This window comes from Mesocricetus auratus, unplaced genomic scaffold (assembly GCF_017639785.1).
Source record: "Mesocricetus auratus isolate SY011 unplaced genomic scaffold, BCM_Maur_2.0 Super-Scaffold_100004, whole genome shotgun sequence".
In the NCBI taxonomy this organism is placed as follows: Eukaryota; Metazoa; Chordata; class Mammalia; order Rodentia; family Cricetidae; genus Mesocricetus; species Mesocricetus auratus.
Window position 1 is genome coordinate 109,066,629 of NW_024429189.1, and position 26,576 is coordinate 109,093,204.

The 26,576-nt window shown below is 39.4% G+C and overlaps 1 protein-coding gene across 8 annotated transcripts in view; it reads right to left on the minus strand.

The window, feature by feature from the left end:
• The window catches only part of Kif16b (kinesin family member 16B), a 263,590-nt gene that overhangs the window by 161,379 nt on the left and 75,635 nt on the right, over window positions 1-26,576 (minus strand). The window lies entirely within an intron of this gene.

Below are 26,576 nucleotides of genomic sequence, written 5' to 3' on the forward strand. Positions count from 1 at the left end.
CATAAAGAAAGATGAAATTCAGTCCTTGATTTCAAAAGTTTGTAACTACAGGAAGACAAAACATATATAAAAGTGAACAACTTTACTTAGATGTCACATCCAACCAATTTTGTGCCTGGAGAATTGTAGTAAGTGTTCCCCACAGAAGAATTTTTCCAAAAACCCTAGGCCTTCTTTCATAATTTCCCAAACTGGGTTCTAAAATGTAATTTTATTCAAGAGAAGCTCTCCCAAAAGGAGCAGCAACCCTTTTTGGGTTCTCCAGGCAAGCTTACTGTGAACTCTCTCTGCATCTGTGAGTCAGGACACAGGCAGGGATGCAGGACTCAGACCCCAGGTGTGGGGAGCCCTAGAGGAAAGTCATGCTGGAGCTTTCATCCTGGCCACAGAGGCATCCGAATATTTTAATCTGTTTAAATTATGTTGCCTCTTCAAATCAGCAAGACATCCTTGGTTTGTCTTCCACAACCTCCGATCCCACTTCTTACCTGATTTTTGTTAGTTTCCTATAGGCTCAAAAACTAGAAACTGCATTTTAAGACATGTGCACCAAAGGATCTTCCTTGTAAGTTTCAAAAACATCAGGGTTTTTATAGCTTTCTTAGACTTTAATGTGGATCAAAAGATTTGTGTGTACTTAGCTATTGTCCAGGGAGTCAAAAATATCAAAGGTATACATGTTTCACCTCTTACAAATACCTATCTTAAAAGAAGTACAGAACATAAAAATTTGGAAAATAAGTTAATACTGGGGGAGGAAGAAGTCAGCATGTATTCAAAGGAAATTTCAAGTTGTTTTACTAGGAATCCAGGCAGAGTGAGACAGAAACAACCAATGCATATACATAATGGCAATTTGCTCTTTAAAAAAATGTCTCAAAGACATACAAAACAAAATTACACAAGGATTAACTCAAAATCACGAAGATTATATTGTTCTAAGATTTCTTCTCAGCTATAATTTTTAGGGGGAAAAACAGAGCATGTCTAAGCTTAACAGAAACATCAAACTGCCATTCAAAGAGAAGCAGAGGTCATCTGACATGACACTGCCACACACCAGAGAGACAGCAAAATGCAAAGGAGGAATGAAATAGACAGAGGTCAAATGCACTCAGGGAAGTAAAACCAGAAACAAAGAGTGGGGTTTATTAATCTAGGTACAGAAACACTGAAAAACAGACTCGGAGGAGGAGGGAACCTATTTAGCAGTATAATGCTACAATAAAGTGATTACTGGTAGGTAAGACCCAAAGCAAATCCAAATTTGATGGAAATCCATTCATACTCTCTTGTTTTTACCTGTGCAAATACTTATGAACCTATAAAAATAAATCTAACCAGATGTCACTGTTACATATCAAAACAAGGATACCACAAAAGTCATATTCAAAGGAAAATGTATAGTCTTACTCAATTCCTATACTAACGGCCTAATATAAATAAATGCTTTCATATAAAATAAGGAAGTAAGACACAATCAGGAATCAAATCCTAAAAAATGACAGATCTGAAATATAAGATTGGAAGACATAAATGTAAATCCCATGATAAATCTAATATAAAAGAGAAAACGAAAACTATGCAAATTTAATAATAAGAATGCATCTAAATGATAACAAGAGATCATTTGTTCATAATTTAAACAGGAGCTTTCCAACTCTTTTTCTTCTTCAACTGAATTACAACAAAGAACTCAAGACTTTATAAAATCAACAACTCTACTTTTAAAAACAATTATCACTATCATCATTCTCCTCATCATTATTACTTTAGTTTCATTTTTATAACAAACAACTAAAACGTCCATAAAACCAACAGTTTCTTTTTCCTCCTACAAAAAAAAATCAACAATCAGGAAAAGAAAATCACATCACATCTCCTTAACCAAACTATTTGCCCTATCACTACATATGGGCAGTTTAAACTCACACAACCAAGCATTGCTACTGAAGCCAAAGGAAAGGTAGTTTATAATTCAAGCATTTGAAAAGCAGGAGTGGCAGTGACTAAAAACCACAATTAACTTGGAAGTATACCGAGGACACAGACAATGACAGCAGAATTCAGAAAATTCCATTCCTAGTGGAATACTGATTAGTCAATGTCTTCCAATAATTCCCAATTTAGCATCATTAATGCCCAATTCTAGTAACATAGGTAACAAATAAACAACTGTGATGTAGAGGAATAAAACCCCCAGAATGGTGCAGCATTCTGAGAAGAGACAGAAAGCCTTAATTTGGCCTACTAAAATATATATGGGTAACTGAAAACCACATTCCCAAAGCAGTTTTCTTCAAAGTAGAACTTTGTTACAGATGGGCACAGACAGAGAATATGAATCAAGAGATATTAGATGGGAATTACTTTCTACTTCTTCAATCTCTGCAGGAACACAAGTGTGTGAAAAGGCACCTGCAATGCCTCAGCAGCCTAGGCCTTCTTCCCTCTTACCTGTTGTTCTCCTACTGTTCCTTTCCTGGTATATAAAGGAACATGCCCTAGTTCTATCAGGGCATTCAAGGTGCTAATCAAAGAGAAAAGCTCTAATATAGGATCAGCTAAACCTCCACAACCAAAGCATATGACAGGGCATGTGTTTTCCTGTCTCACACATAGTACTGAGAAACAACCAGATCCCAGTTCCTGGGACCTTGGCATGTATCAGGATACTCTGGATTTAGATGCACCAGAGTCCCCTGGAAGCATGGCAAACCAACATGCTGAAGACAGACTTAGCTTATTAAGCCAGCAAAATCACAGGAAGGCTTGTACTTAGTTCTCCCCATATAAGTAGTTTAGTATAAGAAAATGATAAATGCCATGGATGACATAGAAATCAATACTACTTTAGACTTTCAAAAAAAACTAATACCAATACTCCTCAAATTGTTCTATAAAACAGAAACTGAAGGAGTATTTCCAAGTTCTTTGTATGAATTAAGTATTGTCATAAGAAAACCAGATAAAGACCCAGCAAAAGTAAAAGACAATTACAGGCTGATATCTCTGTTGAATGTAAGAACGGTTCTTGATAAAATACCTGCAAACTAAATTCAGGAACAAATAAAAATGATTATCCACCAAGATCAAGTAGGCTTCATCTTAGAGAATCAGGGATTACTCAACATATACAGATCAATAAATGTAATTCACCACATAAATAAAGGCAGAAAACGCATGATCTCACGGGATACAGAAAAGGCCTTTGACAAAATCAAATACCCCTTCATGATAAAAAGTCCTGAAAAGCCTAAGGATACAAGGGACAAATCATAACATAATAAAGGCAATTTACAACAAATTCACAGACAACATTGCTTTAAACTGAGAGAAACAAAAAAAAATCCCATTAAAATAAGGAGAAAGATCAGGATGTGCACTCCCTCCATACTTGTTCAATATAATGCCTGGAGTCATAGTTAGAGCAGTAAGACAGGTGAAAGAGACAAAGGAAATACTAATAGGAAAGGAAAAAGCCAAAGTATCCTTCTTCACAGATTATAGGATTCTCTCTATATGAATATCCCCCAAAGACTCCATCTGGGAACTTTTATAGCTGATGAATAGTCTGCAAAGTAGCAGAATATAAAATTAACACACAAAAATCAATAGCCTTGTGATGGGGGAAGTCCTTCTGTGTATATGTTGGCCAATAGGGAAGCAAGATAGGCGAGACTAGGAGAGGAAGATCCTGGGAAATGTAGTCAAGAGTAGGGAGTCACGATGTGATCTCCCAGGAGGACAGGAAGCGTCAGGAGGGAGTCCTCGGAAAGATAAGTCCTTATAGAAATACATATTAGTAATTATGGATTAATAATTAAGTCAGAGCTAGCCATTAAGAAACCATAGCAAATAGCCAACAGCTTCATAATTAATAGTGTCTTATGTGTTATTTGGGGGCTAAAGCAGCAACAGGACCCAGACTTCTCAGTACAAACAACAAACAAACCTAGAAAGAATTAAGAAAAACAATGCATTCACAATAGCCTAAAAGAGTCAAATATCTTGGAATAAATCCAACTAACAAAGAGAAAACCTTGTAGAATGAAAGTTTCAAGACACTGAAGAAGATAGAACAATTCCCCACATTCACGGACTGCTATATTAAATTGTGAAAATGCACCAAAAGCAACCTATGCATAGAACACAATCACCATCAAATCACTAACACAAATCCTCACTGAAATTGAAAAAAAATCTTAAACTTCATGTAGAAACATACAACCTGAAGGAAAACACAAAACAAAACAAAAAAACTGCTAGAGGTTTTCTCAAATATGTGAATGTTAGGTTTTAACCTTTAGATACATGTATTTACTTAGAACACTCCCAAAGGCTAAGTAATAGGAGGTCATAAAAGAGAAGGGGACCTTTTAAGGAAGTAAAATGTAGTGGAATGGAGTAAAGGGAAAATGGAACAGGAAGGATTAAATGGGATTGGAGATAGAAGGGCAGAGTAAAGGAGCAAATATGGGAGGGATCACTAACACTAAAGACCATTGAAACAGCCATATGGAGACCTACTACTGCATAGTTTCCTTTATATATAAACATTCACATATGTAAAATAAGTTTAAATGGGTATACCCTATAAAGAGGAGACAATACCTTAATGGACAATACCTTAATGGACAATAAAACTCCCAGGACCAGAAATGGCCTTGTTGGAGGAAGAGTGCCATTGGGTGTGGGCTTTGAGGTTTCAAAGGTCTAAACTAGGCCCAGTGTCTCCCTCTCTTCCTGCTGCCTGTGGATACAGACATAAAACTCTCAGCTACCATGTTGTCCTGTGTATAATTGTGCTCTGAACCAGGAGGATCATAGACTAAACCTCTAAAACTACAAGCAAGCTCCAACTAAATGCACTCTTTTATAAGAGTTTCCATGGTCATGGCATCTCTTCACAGCAATAGAGCACTGACTAAGACAGTATTCAACTAAAATATTCGTCTCTTCTGGCTAACTTTCATGATGGTAGAAGATAACATATATCTATCAGAGTAGAAAAATAATCAGCAGTGTGACTAAGATATGAACCTTGGAAGCTACAATAACAATATGCCAGGCAAGAGATACCCACTTGGTGTAATAATAGCAAGAATGTTACAAGAGTAACCAACCACTTTATAATTTTATTTAAGACCTACTCCATGAACTGGAACCCATACTTGACACTGCTAATGAGGCCAACAACCTAGACAAGTCACAGTCCCTAGGGGAAAACCCACTACTAATGAACTGCAAAATAGACATAGCAATAAAATGAATCCTAATGACTTACTGTTATACCCAGAGATCAGCACACTCTTCAACCCTCATCAGAGAAGCTCCTTGCAGTACATGGCAATTAACACAGAGACCCACAACTGGTCAGCATACAGAGAATGAGACTTGTGGAGTCCTCAGTCCTGAATGGGAAGTCTATTAACACATCTTTTCCCCCAAAGTTCAGGAATCTATGTGGAAGAAGGGACAGAAAGACTAAGAGCCAGCGGTGGTAGATGACCTCAAGGAAACTGTGTCATCCAGACAATGTCAGGTGCACATATGAACTCACAGAGACTATGGCAGCTTGCATATAACCTGCACAGGCTCAAGTCAGACAAAAGCCCAGGATAGTGGATACAGCAAAGTAGCTATTGGCATTTGATTGCCACTCTAAGAGAGAAATTAGTTTCTTTAATGGTATGACACTTCAGATATTGACAGCACTAGCCCTATGTATAATTGTAGTCTACCAACACAAACTGAACTCATTGGTTTATGAGACTGAGAAAAACGAGAACATGAATAATGAGGTATGTCTTTATGTATACATGTTTCTCTTATTGGTTGATGAATAAAACACTGATTGGCCAGTAGCCAGAAGGAAGTATAGGCAGGGCTACCAGATGAGGAGAATTCTGGGGAAGCAGGAAGAGGTCACAAGAGAGACAACATGTATCCAAGGATGAAGTGTCAGGTCCAGACATTCTCCAGTAAGATAAAACCATGAGGAAATAGTTAGATTAATAGGAATGGGTTAATAATTAAGAGACAGCTAGCCAATAAGAAGACTGATTCATTGGCCAAACAGTTTATAATTAATATAAGCATCAGTATGTATATTTGGGGCTAAACGGCTATTGGACCAGAACAGGAAACTCTAGTCTATATATGAAGTTGGGTGAAGGGCAGTTCTGAAGAAGAATTAGTGAAGGGGATGAATGTGATCAAAATATATTGTACAAAATTATCCAAGAATATTAAAAAATAATTTCCAACTTGTCTAGTATGTACAGAATAAGATGGGTTAAAGGAACAGCAGTAGGTTTGATTGGCAGCACTCCCATAAGTCCAGGTAAAGCATTTTTTAAAGTTTCTTTTTGTTTTTTACATTTATTTTTATTTTATATGTGCATCTGTTATGCCTACATGCATGTCTGTGCACCACATGGTATCTCATTCTCTTAAGGCCACAGTGGTTGCTAGATTCCCTGGAACTAGAGTTACAGAAGTTCCTAATTGAATCCAGGTCCTCTGCAAGAGTCAAGTGTCCTTAAATGCTGAGCCATTTTACAGTTCAGATAAAGCTTTTTAGGAAATGTCCCAGTAACTGAAATAGCAAATAATTCTAATGAGGTCTTAAAGGTTTTTTTGAAGATAGATGGTTTCCTGTTGTGAAATATTATTTTAAGTATGTTACATTTGTTTATACTGTGGAACATTTGTTTTAATGATGCAAAGATGTGTTACATTCTTTTATGTTGCTTTTGTTTAACTCTGTGAAGCTGTGTTTCTTTGACTATCTAAAACACCTGTTTGGTCTAATAAAGAGCTAACTGTTCAATAGCAAGGCAGGAGAAAGGATAGGTGGGGCTAGTCAATAGGGAGAATAAATAGAAGAAGAAATCTGGGGAAAGAAAGATCGAGGAACAAGAAAGGGGAGGAAAGGAAGACTAGAGGCCAGCCACTCAGCTACACAGCAAGCCACAGAGGAAGAAGTAAGGAAATGATATACAGAAATAAAGAAAGATAAAAGCCCAAAGGCAAAGATAGACAGGATAAGTTAAGTTAAGGAGAGCTAGCTAGAAACAAGCCAAGCAAAGGTCAAACATTCATAGGTAATAATAAGCTTCCCTATGATTTATTTGGGAACTGGGTGGCAAGCCCCCTAAAGAGCCAAAAGAGTCAAAGAGTAAAAATCAAACAAAAACAACAACAACAACAACAAAAACCCAACAGCAGTTCCTACTCCTTGGTTTTCAACAAATTTGAAAGACCACGTTTCAAGCTGCGAGCACAAGGAGTAGTAAAAACAATTTCTAATGAAAGGTCATCATGTGACTGTCAGATGACTACCTAAAAACCACTTTAATCTAGGAACCCTGCTAAAGCAATTTTCTTCTGACCCCATCAACATATTTGCTTAAAATGGCTTATCCTGGATTATTCTGGGTTTTTCATCCAGTGTCCCTGTGAGTGATGTACCAGTTTCATTTAGCTAAATGTCACACTTGCAATGGCATTTCTAATGTTTAATAATTAGTTATCAAAATTCACCATACTTACATTGCTTTGATAAAGTGTGTGTCACTAATAATTATAATCCTAAATCACTCTGGAAGGATTTTTAAACAATTAGAGCCTCGTGGATACAAAAAATATTTTAATTTCATTGAAATGTATTTGCACAATTTTATTGCAAAGATTATAACAGAATGATCAAGCAGAAAAACATACTAAACTAGAAAAATTGCATGATAAAATATACAAGTTTGTGCAGAAGTGAAAATTATCCAGAGAGACCATTGATGTTTTCTTCAAAGTTGATAGTAAATATCAAATCTCTATAATATTGGATTATAATCATTTAAGAGTAACATGGATTTTATTTTAAAATATTAACATTTAAAATACAAAAGCATGCCATATTGCACAAATATTAAATGTATGACCAAAATATGGTTTGTATATAATTTCTGTATGTTCAAGGGGGTAAACTTTTGTTAGCAAATGTATGAAAAGCATAGCCCACAGACTCCTGGCCTGCTTTACCTTATGCCAGGCATGCACTACAAGTCCAAAGTCATTTATTTTCCTGGGATATCCTGGCCCCCACTGTAAGGATCGTCTTCAATGAACTGAACTCCAAATTCTCCTGTTTACTCTTTCACACTTACATCCTAACTGTCTAAAAGTGTTGCTTCTCAAAATGAAATAAAATGTCATTTGCCAAGGGTTAGAGATTAATTCCATGCTCTCTGAGAATCTGTTCAAGCTGAATATTTATCGGACACAGGAGAGCAGATGGGTTGAACTTTGGACTATATGAGGAGAGGCCAGGAGCTGAGCTTCTAACTACCATGAATTCTGGGAATGACCTTTGGTAAATCACTGAACTGTCAGATGCTTCATGCGGGTTCCCAGCTATTGAAAAATAAATGTGGAAGAGATAAGGACTCCAGCCCTACTGCAAAGGGGCCTTGCTAGGATTAATACCAGATTGGAAAAGCATTTCCTACTCCTAGAAGAAAGAAATGTTTAACACTGGGACAATAAAGGGCTTCTAGTCATCATTTATTCTAGCTTTTACCCCGCATCTAGATAAAACCAGAGCAAATTCTACACAGCTGAGGGCTGTACTGGTATTTATCTGAAAATGAATGGAAAGATAAAAATTTTCTAATACAAATGACTCCTCTGAATTTAATCCCCAGCACCACAAAAGTAAGTAAACAAATAAGTAAATGAATAAGTAAATAAATGTAATATAAAACACTAATAATAAAAACATCTCTATATTAATGTAGTATGAATCTACAGCCTCTTGGGTTCTAGGAAGTGGCCAGACCCGTCCCACTCCAGCACTCAAGCTCTGTCCCCCAACAGTGAAGTGTACCCACCCCTTATGTACTGTGTGAAGACACATAAAGGTCCTGTGCACTATTCGTTATTTTAACTGATTTTAGCAGGTTATTTTAAAAACTTGGCAGTAGCTATTCATATTCCTATAAACACAAATGTGTATGTAAAATCTCTACAAGAACTATTTTAGATAATTTAACAACTAAAGGTGACAGGAAAAGAAAACACTTTCAGGCCAATCAACAAACATCTAACACTTGTATTTACATATATTCTCAACATTCATTTAATCGCATCACGTATTTAAGTTCTGGACAGCCAAAGCTGAAGACAGTTCTCCTTGCTTGCTCTCTCTCTCACACACACAAAAGCTTACTGTTATTTTTTAATGAATAGACAAACTATTCCTTTAAAAAAAAACTTCTCTTTTTTTTCCTTTTTCTGTTAAACTTAAGGGAATTATGAGGGAAAATGACACTCCCTATAGCCCAGGTTTTACCTGTACCAATTGTCTTTTCAGGGCCTACCTGGCACTCAGTAGGCAGACATAATCACCTGTTAAACAGAGAGGACAAGTGGGAGGCAAATATATTTGCTTAGAAGGGGGTGGCTTACTCAGCTCACTTACAATGAAATACACTGTTACCATGGACACAAGTTTACTCATCAAAGGCAAGGACTTCAATGAGGCCCCTGCCCCTCCCTCACCCTAGGCTAGTATTTACTTCACAGAACAAAAGAGCTGGGCCTCGAATTCCAGCTTCCAGCCCAGCATTAAATTAACAGCAAATATAAAGAAGAACAAATTGAAACATCAACACCTCCTTCTAGATCAATCACAAATATGGAGCTATAGACCACGAGTACAGAGCTGCAACCTACTGAGGTAGACAGCTAATTTAGGAGCCAGTGTGGGATGGGTTATCACAGTGGAGGTTGATTTAAACAGTAACTGGCCAACTGTACATACTCAGTGTGGGCAAGGCTGGAGAGACAGTTCCAGGGAGAGGTTTTAGAGTCATGTGGGTAAGTGCAAACTCTAGCGATTATTAACCCAGGAGTTCCATGAGGATCTCATAGCAAGGGGATGAATTTTCATGCACTTCCAACAGGAGCAGGGAGGGGGAAAGGAGTCAAATGAAATACCACAGAGCATTCTGGGCTTGTTAACCAGGCCTGTACCCTGAGAACTCACTGTCCAGAGAATGGCTGGGCAGGGTTATCTCAGACCCTCACCCACCCGGAAAGAGCTAACAAATCTAACTCTCTCTAGCCATCCTGCCTACCCAAGCAGGAGTGGAAAAATCATGGTCCCGTCCAGGGCACCGGGCACCAGAAGTCTTAGATCTAACCAGAGGACTACAGAATGCTCAAACTCGCCCACACCACACCAGTGTACCACTACAGATACAGCTTTTCTTGCCTACAACAGCATATCCTCCTTTTAGCCTAGTTCACTCCCAGATTCCCAACACACCAAAAATAATTGTACAAGTACATATAATAAAAGAAAATAAACAGTTTGAAAATATGGAAAAAGCATCAGATCTGGCCTTCAGTGTTTGTATCAACAATGCTCAGTCAGATTGAGATTAAGTAAATTGAGATTATCAGACCAAGGTATTTAAAAGAATGATTACTCTGCAAATGAAAAATAGACAGTATGTGAACATATGTAACATGAAGTAGAAACACTAAGATCCTAAGAAACAATAGGAAATAATGCTACAAGAAAACAAAAACAAAAACTGGGTAGCAGAAATGGAAACTCCTTTGGATATTAGATGTGAAAATGATTGACAATTTCACACTAATGTCAGACAGCAAACCATAGAAGCAGGGAGCTCAAGATGGAGAAAAATGAAAAAAAATAGAAACAAACATAGGCAATGATGTGCAAACTTCAAAAAAAAAAAAAGTATCGAAGACAGAAAAACACTTCTGGAAGAAGTCCAGAGGGAAAGTGAGTATGCTCAGGAGTACCAAAGTCAGAATTATATCCCACAACCCCTCAGTTTCCACGCAAACAAGGAGAACGTGGCAGACTAGTTAACATATGTGCAGTCAGTTTTTTGTCAACATGGCAGAAACCAGGATCATCTGGGAAAAGGGAACCTCAATTGAGAAAATGTCTCCATCAGACTGGCTTATGGGAAACCTTGTGTGGGCATCTTCTTGATTGATGATTGATGCTATGACTGACACTATGACTGATATCAGAGTGACAAGTCATTACTGGGCAAAAACGCCCCTGTGCAAACAAATCATCCTGGGATGTGTAAGAAAGCAGGCTCAGCAAGCCATGGAAAACAAGCCAGAGACTGCTCCATACTGACCTTTCTGTGAGACATCTGAGTAAGCCCAACTTATAGGCCATGAGAACTTTCTAACAAATCCTTGCATGTGTTCATTTAGATTTTTACTATTTGAGGATGGAAAGTTGCTTATCAGTTAAGAGTGCATGCTACTATTCCAGGGGACTCAAGTCCAGTTGCCAACACTCATGTCAGGTGGCTCACAAAAACCATTTAGTAACTCCAGCTCCAGGAGTTCCAACACCCTCATCTGCCACTGCACTAACACACATGTAAAGTTCAAATACACACACACACACACACACACACACACACACGCACGCACGCACGCACACACACACATCTTAAAAAGAATTTTTAAAAACAGATTTATGTATTTTTGTGAATGTGTAAACTTTGGAGGTAAAATCCTTATATAACCAAGGTTACTATATTCAACTAGAGTGAAATATCATCCTAAGTTCAAACTCCATGTCTCTTTCACATAAATATGAATATAAACAAGTATTTTTTAAAAACTGGAACCATTTCTGCTATTATTTGTTAATACATTTTATCTTCTAAGCCAGGGTTTCCTAATATAAAATCTGAAGACCAAGTTTAACCCTCTGCCTATTTTTTTAAACAAACTATTATTGACACAGTCCTGTCCACTTGTTTATGTGCTGACAATGCCTATGTCCTGTGTCCCTCCAGAAACTGGAGTAATTGAGACAGACATGTGACCCACACACTCTAAATTTACCATCTGTCCCCTAACAGGAGAAGCCTGTAGATCTCTTTAGACAGTATGTTGAACACTTTACACAGATGACCTTTGTACATGGATGGTTACATTAAGGTAGGAGTGACTGCCAGACCTGGGTGCAAGGAGAAAACTGAAGCTCACAAAGATCAGAAGTGGTCAGGCCAGGCTTCAGCACCATATTCATAGGTCACAATCAACACTAACCCCCCATTCCCACCCCTGCACTACAGGGTAGGATGTTGAGGATGGTGGCAATTAACTTTAATTGTGTATAACTTCACTTGTACAGTACAGGGCCTAAGACCAAATCAGGAAACAACAAAAATAAAAACAAAGACAAAAAAGCCCTGTGTTGACTGAGAACTATTTTAAAACTTCACGACTGCCAGTGGCATCCCATTCTAAAGAGGTATGTCTCTCCTTTTGTCTATCAGACTGTTAAAACAATCATCCTCAAGGAATTAGAATATTCCCCAGGAATTTCATTCTGGGAGAAGAAGACTGTAGCATGAGGCCAGACAGGAGAAATGTGTTTTCCAGGAAGAGATTTCATGTGGTTCTGAAAAGTATAAGTAATCCTGCAGGAGACTGGATCTGAGACAAGGATGGGGTAATGATCAGCGGACCATACTTCTACCAGGACTCTATTTAAACCTAATCCCCACCTCAAGACCACAGATGATGAATTTGAGACAGGACTTCCCAATATGGCCACTCCTTTTTACTGCAACTTGTCTCTATAGTGGGAACACAAGTCAGGTTCTGTCTACTGACTTTATATCCTGCCCTGGCCTTGCCAGCAGAGTCCATGTACACTTCCCTGGGAAAGGGCCACCACTGCCTCAGAGTGGAGTTTTCAATAGGCACTTGAGGGCCAAACTTAGAGCCTAAACTGTGCACATCAAAACACTTAGTAGATAATAAGCAGTGTGCACACTCTGAGAAACTAAACACACCAATCACTTTTGAATGCCATCATCTCTTAAGACAGCAGCTCTCTTTACCAGAAAACTTCACCTTTTCTTATACTTTAATAACCCACAGATTTCAATTTGCACTGTCCATACACTTCTGGGTGTGGGGCCATCTCTGGAGTATCATACACCTACCAGGAGTCACTCCCTTAAAGAACACTGGCTCCACCACCCCCTAGAAGTCTTTAACTGTCCAATAGCTTCTCAGTTAGGGGTAGTAGCCTCTCATTGCCTTCCCGCTCCATGCCAGAATGTTGACTGGTTAGAGAACGCTACCTTTTTAAAAACTACAAAAACAGAAAAGAAAACCTAAAAATAACGCAAGAGCCCTTTTTTTGTAAAGAATCACTTCAAAATGCATATGTTCTTAACCTTGAGACACCTAAACTAAAGGAAGCTATTCCTCTTTATTTCTCTAAACACCAAATATAAATCCTCTCAGAGAACAAATGAGTTTGGGGCAAAAAGTAAAGAGAATGTTGAAAGATTTCTGAATGTTCTAAAACAAGCCTCCTGAATTTAGTTTCACAAGGTGTCATATTTGAAGAAATTTCTTTCCCTCTGTTCACCTGGAACAGCTAGACTCTGATAAAGCCCCATTTCTGCCTCACCAAACCTACCCTCAGAGAATATCCAACAAAGAAAAAGTGCCTAATGTCCAGTTCCGCATTCCTGATGGTTGCCATGGCTCCTCCCCTGAAGTTGCCAGCTGCCCAAGTCCCCATCCAAGCAGATCATACTTGGGCACAAACCCATCTTGTGGCAGACACATCATCACTTTTCAACTAGAGGGTACATAAACACCCTGCTTTAGTTCTGTCATAGGATTTTTTTTCTGTCCCCACCCCCCACCATCTCTGGGGCCTGGAGGACTTACTTAGGAGCTGCTTTGCTCAAAATAAACCTGATCTTTTGGCTTGATCTGACTTGCTGCATGGGCAAGGAAACCTATTATTGGGGTACAGAAAACCTATTACCTTCCTTCTCCCTGCCCTGCCACACACCCACAAAACCCCATTTAGTTGGTTTAACCTAGTATTTTTCACACTCACTTAAGAAGTTTAGGCACTCCTTTAGAGTAACACTGGAACAGTTCATCAACGAAAATTTCCTTAAAGTCAAAATCTAAAGTTTATGCATTTTTTATTTGTGACTTTTTATTATAATAAAGTTTAATGCATTCTGTGAAGGAGAGAGGGACTAGGGAACAGAGTGCTCACTGCTATGAAGGAAGCTGAACTGGGAACTAGAATATCATATCTGACCTCAGTTTGGACACTCATTCCCGATATAGTCCTGAGAAGTACATAGCAAATACCATGTGTTCAGGCCTCTGATCTCCCAATGTATTGTGACAAGGTTGGATAAAATCAGCCCTAAGACTCCATCCATTTTGAATACTCTATCATTAATTCAATGTGAAATGAGAGAAATCAGTAAGAAATTTCAATATACCACTTAGACACTTCAAAAGAAATACTGATGGTTCAGATAATGAAACTAAACGGGAAAAGCGTCTTCAGAATATACCACCAGAATTTAAATTAGCTCACTATTTTCTTTGAAGCAATAATGAAGAAAAAGGAACATTAACTAGAAAATTAAGGTCTGCTGTGATCTGATGTGTGCTCTTTCTATAGCCTGGGATCGTCTATTCCCCAGCCACTACACTACAAGCTCCCTCAGTCCTGAAAGCCTCAACTCCCCAAGAGAATAGATAAAATAGATGCCTCTGAGCAAAGGACTCCCAACATCAAAGCAGATTTACAGCTGTCCTTTCAGTTTCACAGTGGCCTACCTGGTCAGACAGGCACTATGGGCCCGTTTCACAGATCATGAAACAAAACCACAAAGAATCTAAGTAAATCACATGGCCAGCAACCAGCTGAGTGAGGTGACCTTCATCAGTATTTCCTGTCATCTTGAAGTATACCTGTGCCTGTGGCAATACCTTCTGCCTATTTCCATGTACACAAGGAAAAAGTTGGGGGAAAAGTTAATCTGGGCATCTATCTAGAAGACTCTTGGTTCTCAACAGCTGAAGTCAAAAGGGGAACTGGATCACCTACCCCAGGTGCCAGGACACCTTTGCTAGCATGGCCATCCTCAAACATACAAAAAACAATAAGGGAAAAGGACACAAGACAGAGTCAGTCTCAACTGTCTTAAGAACTCCTTAAAGCCAAAGATAAAGAAAGTGTGATATAAATGTAAATGGTCATTGCAAGACAAGTCTTAGAAAGAGAAACAAATGAAGAGGAGGGAGGGAGAGGGAGGGAGGGAGGGAAGGAAGAAGAGAAGGAGGGGGCAGGCCAACTTTCTAGAGCAGCCAATCACAATGACCGACACAGATTAAGAGCCACTGCTGAAAGGCACAGCAGCATCCGTTATTAAGAATATCCATAATTCTTTCCTTAAAGCAGATTTAGAAAAATATTTTTGGGAGGATGAGAATGGAAACATTGGAATATGAAGATGTGTTCACATCTATGCACCAGGTTTCAATGTGGCTACAAAAAGGCACCAGCTAAATAATCACTAATGCTAAATTCTTCACAATCTGTCCCCCACAGACCCTGTTTCCAGAAATCACCTGTGGCCTATTCAATTCCCTTAAGCAGTTATGTCCTGTCCTTTCAGACAGCTTCACTACCAAGGATCCTGGAGTAAGAGCGATGACTCCTGTTTTCCCTAACTGTAGCGCCATCTAGTGCTAAAAAACCAAAACACTCAACAGCATAGCTTCTATTCCAACTATTCTTATGATAAATGAATACTGTAGAACAAAAAAGTGGATTGTTCTTAAAACACAATGGCTTTGCCCATATCTGGGACTTGCACTTGTTATCGTGACAAGCCTCCTCATACAATATGTAATTATAATTAGATTAGCTTACTGAGAATACATAGAGAATATACACATTTGGTTGTCACCACTTTTGTTCTCTGACATTTTTATTTGCTTAAAAAAAAACTGTATTTTACTTACTAACAACAGACTGGTCCATTGTGATTCTGAAGAAATTCAGACAATTACTGTTAATTTTAACAAAAAATCATTCTGCTTAATATAATAATAAATACAAGCCATTTGTTCTAAATCAACTTTCTAAGTCTGAAGAAGAATTTAAAGGCAAATGGAACTCATTCTAGAATGATTGCTGGTTTCAGTTTACCTTGTCTGGAATTCCACACAGTAGAATTATGCTGTGAAACATGCAGGCTAGTCCTGTTTTCTTCATCAGAGTGGTTCTAAGAAGGTAAGTGTTGACATGCCACTGCTAAAGGTAACTCGGTCACAACTAAAGAGCATCAGGCTAGAAGAGGGAGCACAACCCAGCCTTGCTTAACTCTAGAATGCTGAGGCCAAGCCATTGAGACAAACAAGTGAATGTTTGTTGAAGACAGGAAAAAGGAAGAGATTGGAAGGAAGAGTGGGAGAGAGATGAATTTGGCCAAGGTGCTTCACAGACCCCTCTTCTAACCTGCTTTGTTTTTATAAACAAGATGATCTCTGCCATCGATCACCTTTAGCACCTGCAAGTTTGAAGGTATTTGAACCACACATAGTATTATCTCACCCTGAAGGCTGGACAAGGAGTCAACACCCAGCAACAAAGCAAGTTTGAATGGAAATCAGAGTGGAGACTTAAAAAGATTTCTTTAAAAGTGTATATGACTCCTGACCTGGTGACAAAATGCATTAAGTTGTGTCTTCTATGATCTTGTACTTTATGAATAGGGATGTAGTATCTAAATAATAATAACAAATAATAAAATATGTGTGAATCACTTCATTTAAGGGGTATTATTATTGCTGGATTAGGATATTACAGAACATTCTAGGTGAAGTGAGGTTTTGCTGACAGAGTAGGTTGGGATCTCTGTCTAGGTTTTAGGGGATACTTGTCTAAAATGAGGACAAATTCTAAGTAATTAGAAACAGACCTGTAGTTTCCTACTACAGTTATGGTAATTACTCTCTCATTTTACAAACATAGCCTCAGACTGTCTAAAAGAAACAGCCATGACTTGGAGGCAACGGTTTACAAGACAAAAGTAGGAAGAAGAGTAGGCAAAAAAAAAAAAAAAAAAAAAAAAGAGCAGTCTATCTCAACAGGTGAAAAAGAGTGAAATGAGACAAGCAGAGTCCCACCACATTTGGGGCACTTTCAGAACACTGCTCAGTAAGCCCCAAGCACTCCTGAAAGGCCCTATGTGAAATGAGATGATGATTGGATGAGTGACACTCTCTCAGACAATAGAATGACAAGTTTATAGAGTGAAGCAAACAGGAGAACACCAAAGGACTGCTCAATGATCTGTAACAGAGGCATTAAATGCTAAGACAACACATTTGATAAGGTTTGAGGGGGAAGTCATTTGAGAAATAATAATAATAATGAAAACTAATGGAAAAATTTTCTATGCCATTAAGAAATTCAAAACAGAATCATAATGTCATACAACTATACACCCACTAGGTAGACTGACACTAAAGCAAATATGGCTGGAGATAGTAGGCCTCCTGGCAGGTTGGATCAGACATGTTATGAATACTCTGGAAGGCTACTGGAAGGTTATATACAGTCTCTGCTAAAGCTGAACATGCATCTACTTTGTGATTCTGTGATCCAGCATCTACTTTCAAAATTATTCCTTTCAAATGTTTGTATACATTCACTGAAAGACACAGAATAGAGACATTTCTAACAGCCCCAACTAGGAGCAGCCCAAAAGCAAAAAGAAGGAATAAATGAACTGTAATAGGCCCACCTTATGTACCACTACACAGCTATGACAGCCAGGTATGAGCCAAGCTGGTTCAGTTCATAAGACTTCATTGTAAAGGAACTGAGGTATTCCACAAGCATAATAGGAACAAGGGAAGCCAGGCTATACAAATATAATCATGGTCTGCTTCCAAAAGTCAGGCTAAATAAGTCCTTAGGAGAAAGGAGCAACCCAGGGGGTGTGGCAAGGACTCTAGGGCACTGATAAGATTGTTTCTTCACAGTTCCTAGATATATGGCTATGCTTTGTTTGTGAAGATCCACCACCGCACACTTGTGATTTGCACACTGTTCTATAATTGCCAAGACTAAAGCAAGGTTCTAGGGGCACATGGCATTGGGGCAAGGGATGCTCAGTGACAAGATAAAAAAGGAAACCCTGGCCAAAGACCATTGAAAGCAGTGGCCAAGTGTCTGTACCCCCAGTACAATATGCCCACATAAGTGCTTGCAACTTCAAGGAAAATCAAGTCCTTCTCCAATAAAGAGAATCGCTACAGCTACCTAAGCCAGCAATTCCAGATATGATGGGGGTGAGGGAGACTGAGACCAAGAACAATGGGCACAATTTGGTCAAATCATACTAACAAATGACATAGCCAAGTATCAGCCAAGCCAATTTGGAAGATAATTAAATTGATTATTTTCTAAGGATTCATGGCCGAACTAGTACTGAAAAGATGATTGAGTTTCCAGTATTGGGTATGATTTTCCTCTTGTTTAGTAAAAAATGAAGTCCAATTAGACAGTTGTTGGTTACCAACATGTGAGGGCCCTTATTGCACCTCTATACTTACCTTCCTATGCTGGCTAGTACTGGAAACTTGGCCAGGGCTAGTGGAGTCACGGGCCATAGAATAAGATCTACTACTGCCACTCTACAGACCAGCATAATTCCTTACTACATTCTAAATCTTACCCATAGATCCACAGATAAGAGTAGCTACCACCCCTCATCAAAGAAGTTTCTCTTGAGAGCAAATGCAGGTATCACAGAGAACCACAACTGGGCACAATGCAGACATCAACAGGTCCACAGGGAACCCAGCTCCAACAAGCACATCTACATCACAGCTCCTGAATTTATACCTCAGGGAACACTGTGGAAAAGGGACAGGAAAGATTTAAGAGTCAGCATGCCAGGAAGTCAGCTGTGAAGCAATCTCCCTAGACATGGCTAGTGGACAAGTGAATGTGAAGATGGAAGATTTTGTGGGTCCCACTGCTAGACATAAAACTACAAGCAACTAATGACTGCTAGAAGGAGAATGAGCCTCTCCCAGGGATGAGCCCCTTACTGTTCGCCCAGTGCAGAGCGGTCAGCCCTGAAACCGTCTGCACACAAACAGTCTTAGCAGGTTGTGTTTATATTTGTGCATAAAAACACACACATACATATGTAACAACAATGGTGTAAAAAGAGGCTATAAACTACAAAGGGGGAACATAGGAGAGGTTAGAACAAGGATAGACCTGGGTTGGCTGAACTGGTTTTCCTGTGAGCTTGTTAACACTCTACACTGTTTAAGACTGCTTGAAACTGAGTTTTCAGTTACTTCAAGTAAATAAACATACAAAACACTACCTGATAAGACAAAATGTCTTGTAAGAGAGTTCATGTTGCATCTGCATCAAGCTATTTAGCTTAATAAGTTTTCATATGCATAATGTCTATTATGTGCTCAATTAGGAAGACAGGTATTATTAGCAGTCAAGTTTTCCAACAGAGGATGATTCACTAAAGTGGTCCAATAACCTGAATGATGTCATCCCAACGCTGACTGGGAGACCCCTTCTCAGCACCTTGCCCATCCGCAGTCAGTTCATGTGACAGGAACTACCTGCATCTTACCATGACAGTCTGGGAAACAGAAGAGTCAATGACAGGAACTACCTGCATCTTACCATGACAGTCTGGGAAACAGAAGAGTCGGTGCAGCCAACACCACAAAAAATGGAAAATGACAGATCCAGGAAAAAGGTCATCAGTCTAGGAAGATAAAGGACCTCTAGCTTGCAGGTTCAGGTGAGTTAAATGTGCACTGGGATGATTGGGACAATAAACTTGTCTGTGTTGCGAACTGCCTATTCCTGAAGCTTCTTTGCCAACTAAACCATGGTCCCATAATTTAGCCCCCAGTGAGTACAGGTGTACATAAAGCACACTTCTATAGTACCAGGTAATCTTTTTTTTTTTCTAGACAGGGTTTCTCTGTATTGTTTTTGAGTCCTGGAACTCACTCTATAGACCAGGCTGGCCTCGAACTCACAGAGATCCACCTGCCTCTGCCTCCCAAGTCCTGGGATTAAAGACATGCGCCACACCTGGCAGTACCAGACAATCTTTTTCTCCCTGCAGTTAAGAGCCTACCAGCACACATGCTTATTACAAAAGATCAAAAGAAAAGGCCCTTATGTATTCCAAATGATTTATCACAGTACCAACATTTGACTTATTCTTGGCCCTTTGCTCCAGAACTGTTATTTAAAAGCAAGAATGAGCATATACCCAGAAAACCTATATTTGTGAGCAGCTCCTCTAAGGGAAGAGCTGCCATGGAAAACATGGTCAGTCTGGAATTCTTAACTTCAGAGCTTGTCTCCAAGAGAGGGAGGGGCTTCCTCTGGCCCTGCCAAGCATGCCCAGTGCAGCCAACCACCTCCGTATTCATGATCAAGTCCTGACCACAGAGAACAAAGAACTTTGTTGATTACTTTGCCTTTCGTCTTAAAGAACAGCTTCAAGAGCAGAAGTTTAAGAATGGGAGAACAGTCGGGTGGAAATTAACAGCCTGAGTGGAACCTTAATGAGAGGCTGAAAAATTAACAACTGCACACTACAGAATTGCAGAAGCATCTTTTTCTCATTTGCTTTAAGATCAAGGAGGACCCAACGAGACAAAATGTGTGAATACATTTTAAAAAGGCAAAGTGCTTTGCCTATGGGAGTACTGACAGTGACTTTTGTTCAGAGAGGCGCAATGTCATCTACACTGGTGTATGGAGTAAGCAGATTGTTTGTAATAATCCTCTCAAGTCATCTTTACTGCGTGCCTCCACCCCGCCTTTATGCCCTCCCTCCAGCTCTCCCTATTATGAACACCAGGAGCATACACACAGTGTGAGACCTGCAGGGCTCCCTGGGAAGACAAAGAGACAAGGAAAATAGATTGGAAAAATATTAATGAGAGACTTGGGGGGGTAAGAAATAATGCTTATTCTGAGCTTGTAGATTTAAGTAACCTGCTCACAGCTAACTGTGGTTTCAGTAAGTTTTAGTAAAAGACACTGGCAAATAAGCTGTTTGAACATTATTGTTGCTTATGGCAGATCGCCTTATTAATAACTAGCATATTGGTATAAAGATATAAAGCCAAATCAGCCCCAACTAGTAGACATCATTCCCTTGCATCTCCATAAGTGCCTATCATTCACACCACATTTATGAACCCATTCTTCCAAACAGTTTCTCCAGTGACATACTGCAGTATATCCATGCAGACCTTAGGGCTACCTATTCATTCAATGTCCAGACCTACACAATCCAAACACAAACTGTTTACAGACAAGTGTATACATGTTCATAAAGTGTTCTCCATGTGTCAAGGCTTCCCAAAGAGGGGAGGGGAGAGAAGGCAAAGATAATAGACACACATAAGCCTCCACACATCCATTTAACATAAACTATCTGTAAAGCATTATATTGAAACTAAAAAATAAGACTCGCTGCTCTTACAGTATGAGGTCCCAACCAGTTTGGGAGCAGAACCACTATGTTTTATCAACAAATGTACTTCAGGCCAGATCCAGTAGAAATCGGAGAATGAGATAAGACAACCCACGATGAAGGGAACGGCACAAAGGAATACTCAAAAGCAGGGAGGAAAATGTCCATCTCTAGATGCAATCCCTATGAGGGCAGAAACTTACTGCTTTGCTCTGAAGATGTGCCCTCTGCCTAGCACCACATCTACAAGGTAGGATTTTCTCAACAAGTGGGTGCTCAATGAAGGAAGCCTGGAAGAAGGAACCAGATAAAAGATGAGAAGGACAAACTGAGGAAAGCTGAGGATCCATTACGAAAATGTTTTCAAAAACCTTTATTTACCAGCACAGGCAACAGCCCAGGTTTATTAGAATATTGGCATAAGAGAGAAATTATGTATTACCTTCTATCCCTAATAAGAATTCTTTGAATAATTTGTAAACAAGTTTCTTAGGTTATAAAAGTTCTACTCACAAAAAATGTATTAAAAGGAGTAACCTGGACAAGACCTGCCCCCAATAATAGCAGGTACTGAGTTGGACTCACAATGTTTTCCCAATGAAAATCAAAAGAGGAAGAATCATGATGGTTGAAATGCCCACTATGGCCAATCCTAGATAAATGTAAACGATCACAGTGCTGTCTCCATGTCGTCAAATGAGTGCATGATCAATGTATTCATGTCCTGTACAGCAGTGCTTCAATCAGTGGTCACACAGTGGTTCCATTACATTATCATCTAATGATGCTGTAGTCATCTTAGTTTGTGCTATGATGCTGAGACAAGGATAAAATTACCTGATGACATACCTCTCAGAATGTGTTCCATCCATTATGAAATGTGTGACTGCACTTCGTATTTTTCAAATTGCAAGAACTATAACCAATATGAGCCTTGCCATCAGGGACTTAGAGTGTGCCTGCCTTGGTTCTTCCTTTACACAGCCACAATATTGTGCCTGTTGCGTGGTGTTTGGAGCCATTCATGAAGCAGCTGCTCAGAACTCCTGGGTCCACTTTGTGGTCTGGCACATTATAAATGTCAAAGGTCTCAAACTAGAACTTTGAATTATGGAATAGCTAAAAACAACTCTTGAGAAGGAAGCCTATAGTCTATGGCTGAAAGTAATGTCTCAAAATTTGGGATATACTGATGACCACAAATAAAACCTTGTCCCACATCTGCTCTCTGTTAAATTCTTATAGCAATAACATGGAAGATACCACCAAAAGAGGAAAAACAAAGTGTGTCTTCCCCACGCTTGGAGTAGATTCTCCAGAAAGCAGAGGATACAGTGCCCTGGCGAGGGAGATTCAAAGAACCTCAGGAACTCATTTCACAAATCAACCACATTGCAGGCCTGCTGAGCGATGGCCCAGTTATCAGTCTGCTCCAAATCCATACCCCCTCCAGTTCATGCAAGGAAACTGCAGAGAGCCAGGGAAACACTCTTTTATAGATTGCTGTAATCTGCAAAGACAAACAGCTCAGCTGATTCACTCTGTCATGACACATAAGTAACATGCTTCTTCACGGAATTTAAACTCAGAAAACCTTAAGCCAAGAAAAGATCCTGTTTGCATTTTATTATATTCCCTGTTACTTAAGAAGCTCTGAAAGAGTAAAGGCCTTTATGTCTATGTGCTCTCCATCCCAGCCATAAACCCCTGAGCTGCAACTTCGTGTGTTCCCCAGAGAAGGACTAGAAAGCCACCAGCATGATTCAAAATTAAACTATTTGCATTCTTATCATCACGTGCAGGTTCAAATATGCCCCCATTCAACAGTGCAAACACCAACTGGGTATAAGGTACACAACAATTCCACACAATTAAAACCTGGAAAAAAATCTTCAAGTAACTTTAATGCAATTAGTACACTTACCAAGGAAACTGCTAGTGTGAGGGTCTGTGTGAGAGCTGCCTGCTTATTCTCACACACAGTTGGAAGCCCTTCATGAAGGAGTTGAAAATACAAAATCCAGCCAGACACTGGAGTGATCAAAGACTGTGTCTACAGCAAGTGAGATGTGCATTCTGTAGAAAAGCACAAATAACCAAAGCTGGCCAGACTCAACCAGGAGCACTCCCCTGGCTTTAAGTCTCTGGCTGTAGCGTTGCTCTGGACACACAACAGACCATGCTCCCTTCTGCCACACCATCTGTCACACAGCTGCCAGTTTCACGATGCAGTCCTGGCTGCCTGGGATTTATTTCGAAGCACAGAGCTCAAGGAGCTCCTTGTAAGTGAGGTAACATACCGTGGGCATTTTTTTAACCATCTATAAAGCTCTAGGTCAGAGAAACAAGCATGTGCAAACCTGACAAGCCAAACAGCAGCAAAAAGACAGAGATGAGGTTGTGGGGATGAAGACAGAATTCTCTAATACCACTTTTAGATGAAAGCTTGAAAAATTCATTGGCCTTAAAACATCTGGGATTTGCCAGACCAAAAGGTGCACCCAGGAGTTCATGTATGACTCCAAACAACAGCCGCCATACAACAGGACACTCAAAAGCCAGGCTTGTAGAAGCTGGATTTATCCTATGAGGCAGTCCAGTTATAAATAAATTCAGTCAACATACAAACCACATGCTGACAGCCTTTTAAAGGGGACCAAAAGGGGACAGGGGAGGTGAGCGAGCCTAACTTCTTGTGGCCTGAGCAGAACTACTGGAGACCTGAGGACTACTCACAGCAGATCCGGATACCAGACGAATGGGATTTGGCCCTCCCAGAGACTGCCAGCTTCCAAGTCCCAGTCTCCACCCACGGTGAGGCGAGGGTCCAGCTTACCCAGAGTTTGCTAAGGCTCCGGTACTAGGACAGCCTCCATCCATGAAAGAGGAAAGCCACCAGGATATTGGACCTGCTCCCACCCACTGGAAAGGAACCATGGTCACATACCTACCAGGGAAGGAAGACTCTTTCTGCACCCACAGGAAGAAATGATGGGAGGGAGACAATACAAAAACACACCCACCAACAGAAAAACCAATATGATACCAACAGAAACTAGAGAATCTACACCAGCAAGACATGAACAGTCCATAGCATAAGAAGCAGATGAGAAAGACATTAAAGACAACTTCATGAAAATGATAGAGGCCCGCAAAGAAGATATGAGAACAAGAAATGGAGGAAAAAACAATCCAAAAAGTGAAAGAATTGCAAGAAATGGAGGAAAAAAATCCAAAAAAATGCAAGAAATGGAGGAAAAGACAAAGCAAAAACTTCAACAAATGCAAAAAAGAGAGGAAAAGACAAACCAAAAATTACAAGAAACAATTAAAAAAGCACAAGGGTTGACAGCTGAAATAGAGACAATAAAAATAACACAGTATGAAGGAATGTTGGAAATAGAAAAGCTGGACAAACGGTCAGGTACTACAGATACAACATAACCAACAGTATACAAGAGATAGAAGACAGAATCTCAGATGTTGAAAATACACTAGGGGAAATAGATTCATCGACCAAACAAAATCTTAACTCCAACAACTCCCTACACAAAATATCTAGGAAATATGGGACACCATGAAAATCCCAAACCTAAGAATATTAGGTATAGAAGAAGGTGAAGAAATCCACATAAAAGGGGCAGAAAACATATTCAACAAAACCATAGAAGAAAACTTTCCGAACTTAAAGAAAGATATGACAATGAAAGTACAAGAAACCTACAGAATACCAAATAGAGTGGACCACAAAAGGAAATCCCCTCGCCACATAACAGTAAAAATTCCGAACATACAAAATAAAGAAAGAATATTAAGACCAGCAAAGGAAAAAGGCCAAGTAACATACAAAAGCAAACCTATCAGATTCACACCTGACTTCTGCATGGAAACTCTGAAATCCAGAAGGTCCTGGACAGATATTCTACAAACACTAAGAGACCACGAATGCCAGCCAAGACTGTTATATCCAGCAAAGCTACCAATAACGATACATGGAGAAAACAAGATATTCCATGACCAAACCAGATTTAAACAATACATACGCACTAGTTAGTGCAGGGCCCGACAAAAAGTTCTGGAAGGAAAACCTCAAACCAAAGGAGTTAACTACAACCAGAAAAACATAGGCAATAGATAATCCCACCTAACCAACAGCCAAAAGAAAAGAGGTGGAAATCCACATATAATTCCACCACCATCAACTATTCCAAAACAAACAAGAATGAGCAATCAATGGTCATTAATATCCCTCAATATTAATGGTTTTAACTTGCCCATAAAAAGACACAGGCTAACAGAATGGATTTGAAGGCAGAACCCATCCTTCAGCTGCATATAAGAAACACACCTCAGCCTCAAAGACAAACATTACCTCAGAGTTAAGGGTTGGGAAAAGATTTTCCAATCAAATGGAACCAAGAAACAAGTGGGGGTAGCAATCTTAATATCTAACAATTTAGATTTTAAAATAAAATCAATCAAAAGAGATGAAGGCAGGCACATCATACAGATAAGAGGAGAAATCCACCAAGATGAAGTTTCAATTTTGAACATCTATGTCCCAAATACAAAGGCAACCACAGTCATAAAAGAAACATTATTAAAACTCAAATCACATATAAAGCCCTACACACTTATAGTGGGAGACTTCAACACCCCACTATCACCTCTAGACAGGACTAACAGACAGAAACTTAACAAAGAAGTAAAGGAACTAATAGAAGTTATGATCCAATGGAGATTAACAGACACCTATAGATCATTCCACCTAAATAAAAAAGAATATACCTTCTTCTTAGCGCCACATGGAATCTTCTCAAAAATCGACCACATACTTGGAAACATATCAAATCTCAACAGATACAAAAAACTGGAATAACTTCATGCATCTGACCAGACCACCATGCATTAAAATTAGAATTCAACAACAACACAAATTGCAGAAACCCTACAAAATCATGGAAATTGAATAATGCACAATTGTACCATTCCTAGGTCAATGAAGAAATAAAAAAATTAAGACTTCCAAGCCGGGCGTTGGTGGCGCGCGCCTTTAATCCCAGCACTCGGGAGGCAGAGGCAGGCGGATCTCTGTGAGTTCGAGACCAGCCTGGACTACCAAGCGAGTTCTAGGACAGCCTCCAAAGCCACAGAGAAACCCTGTCT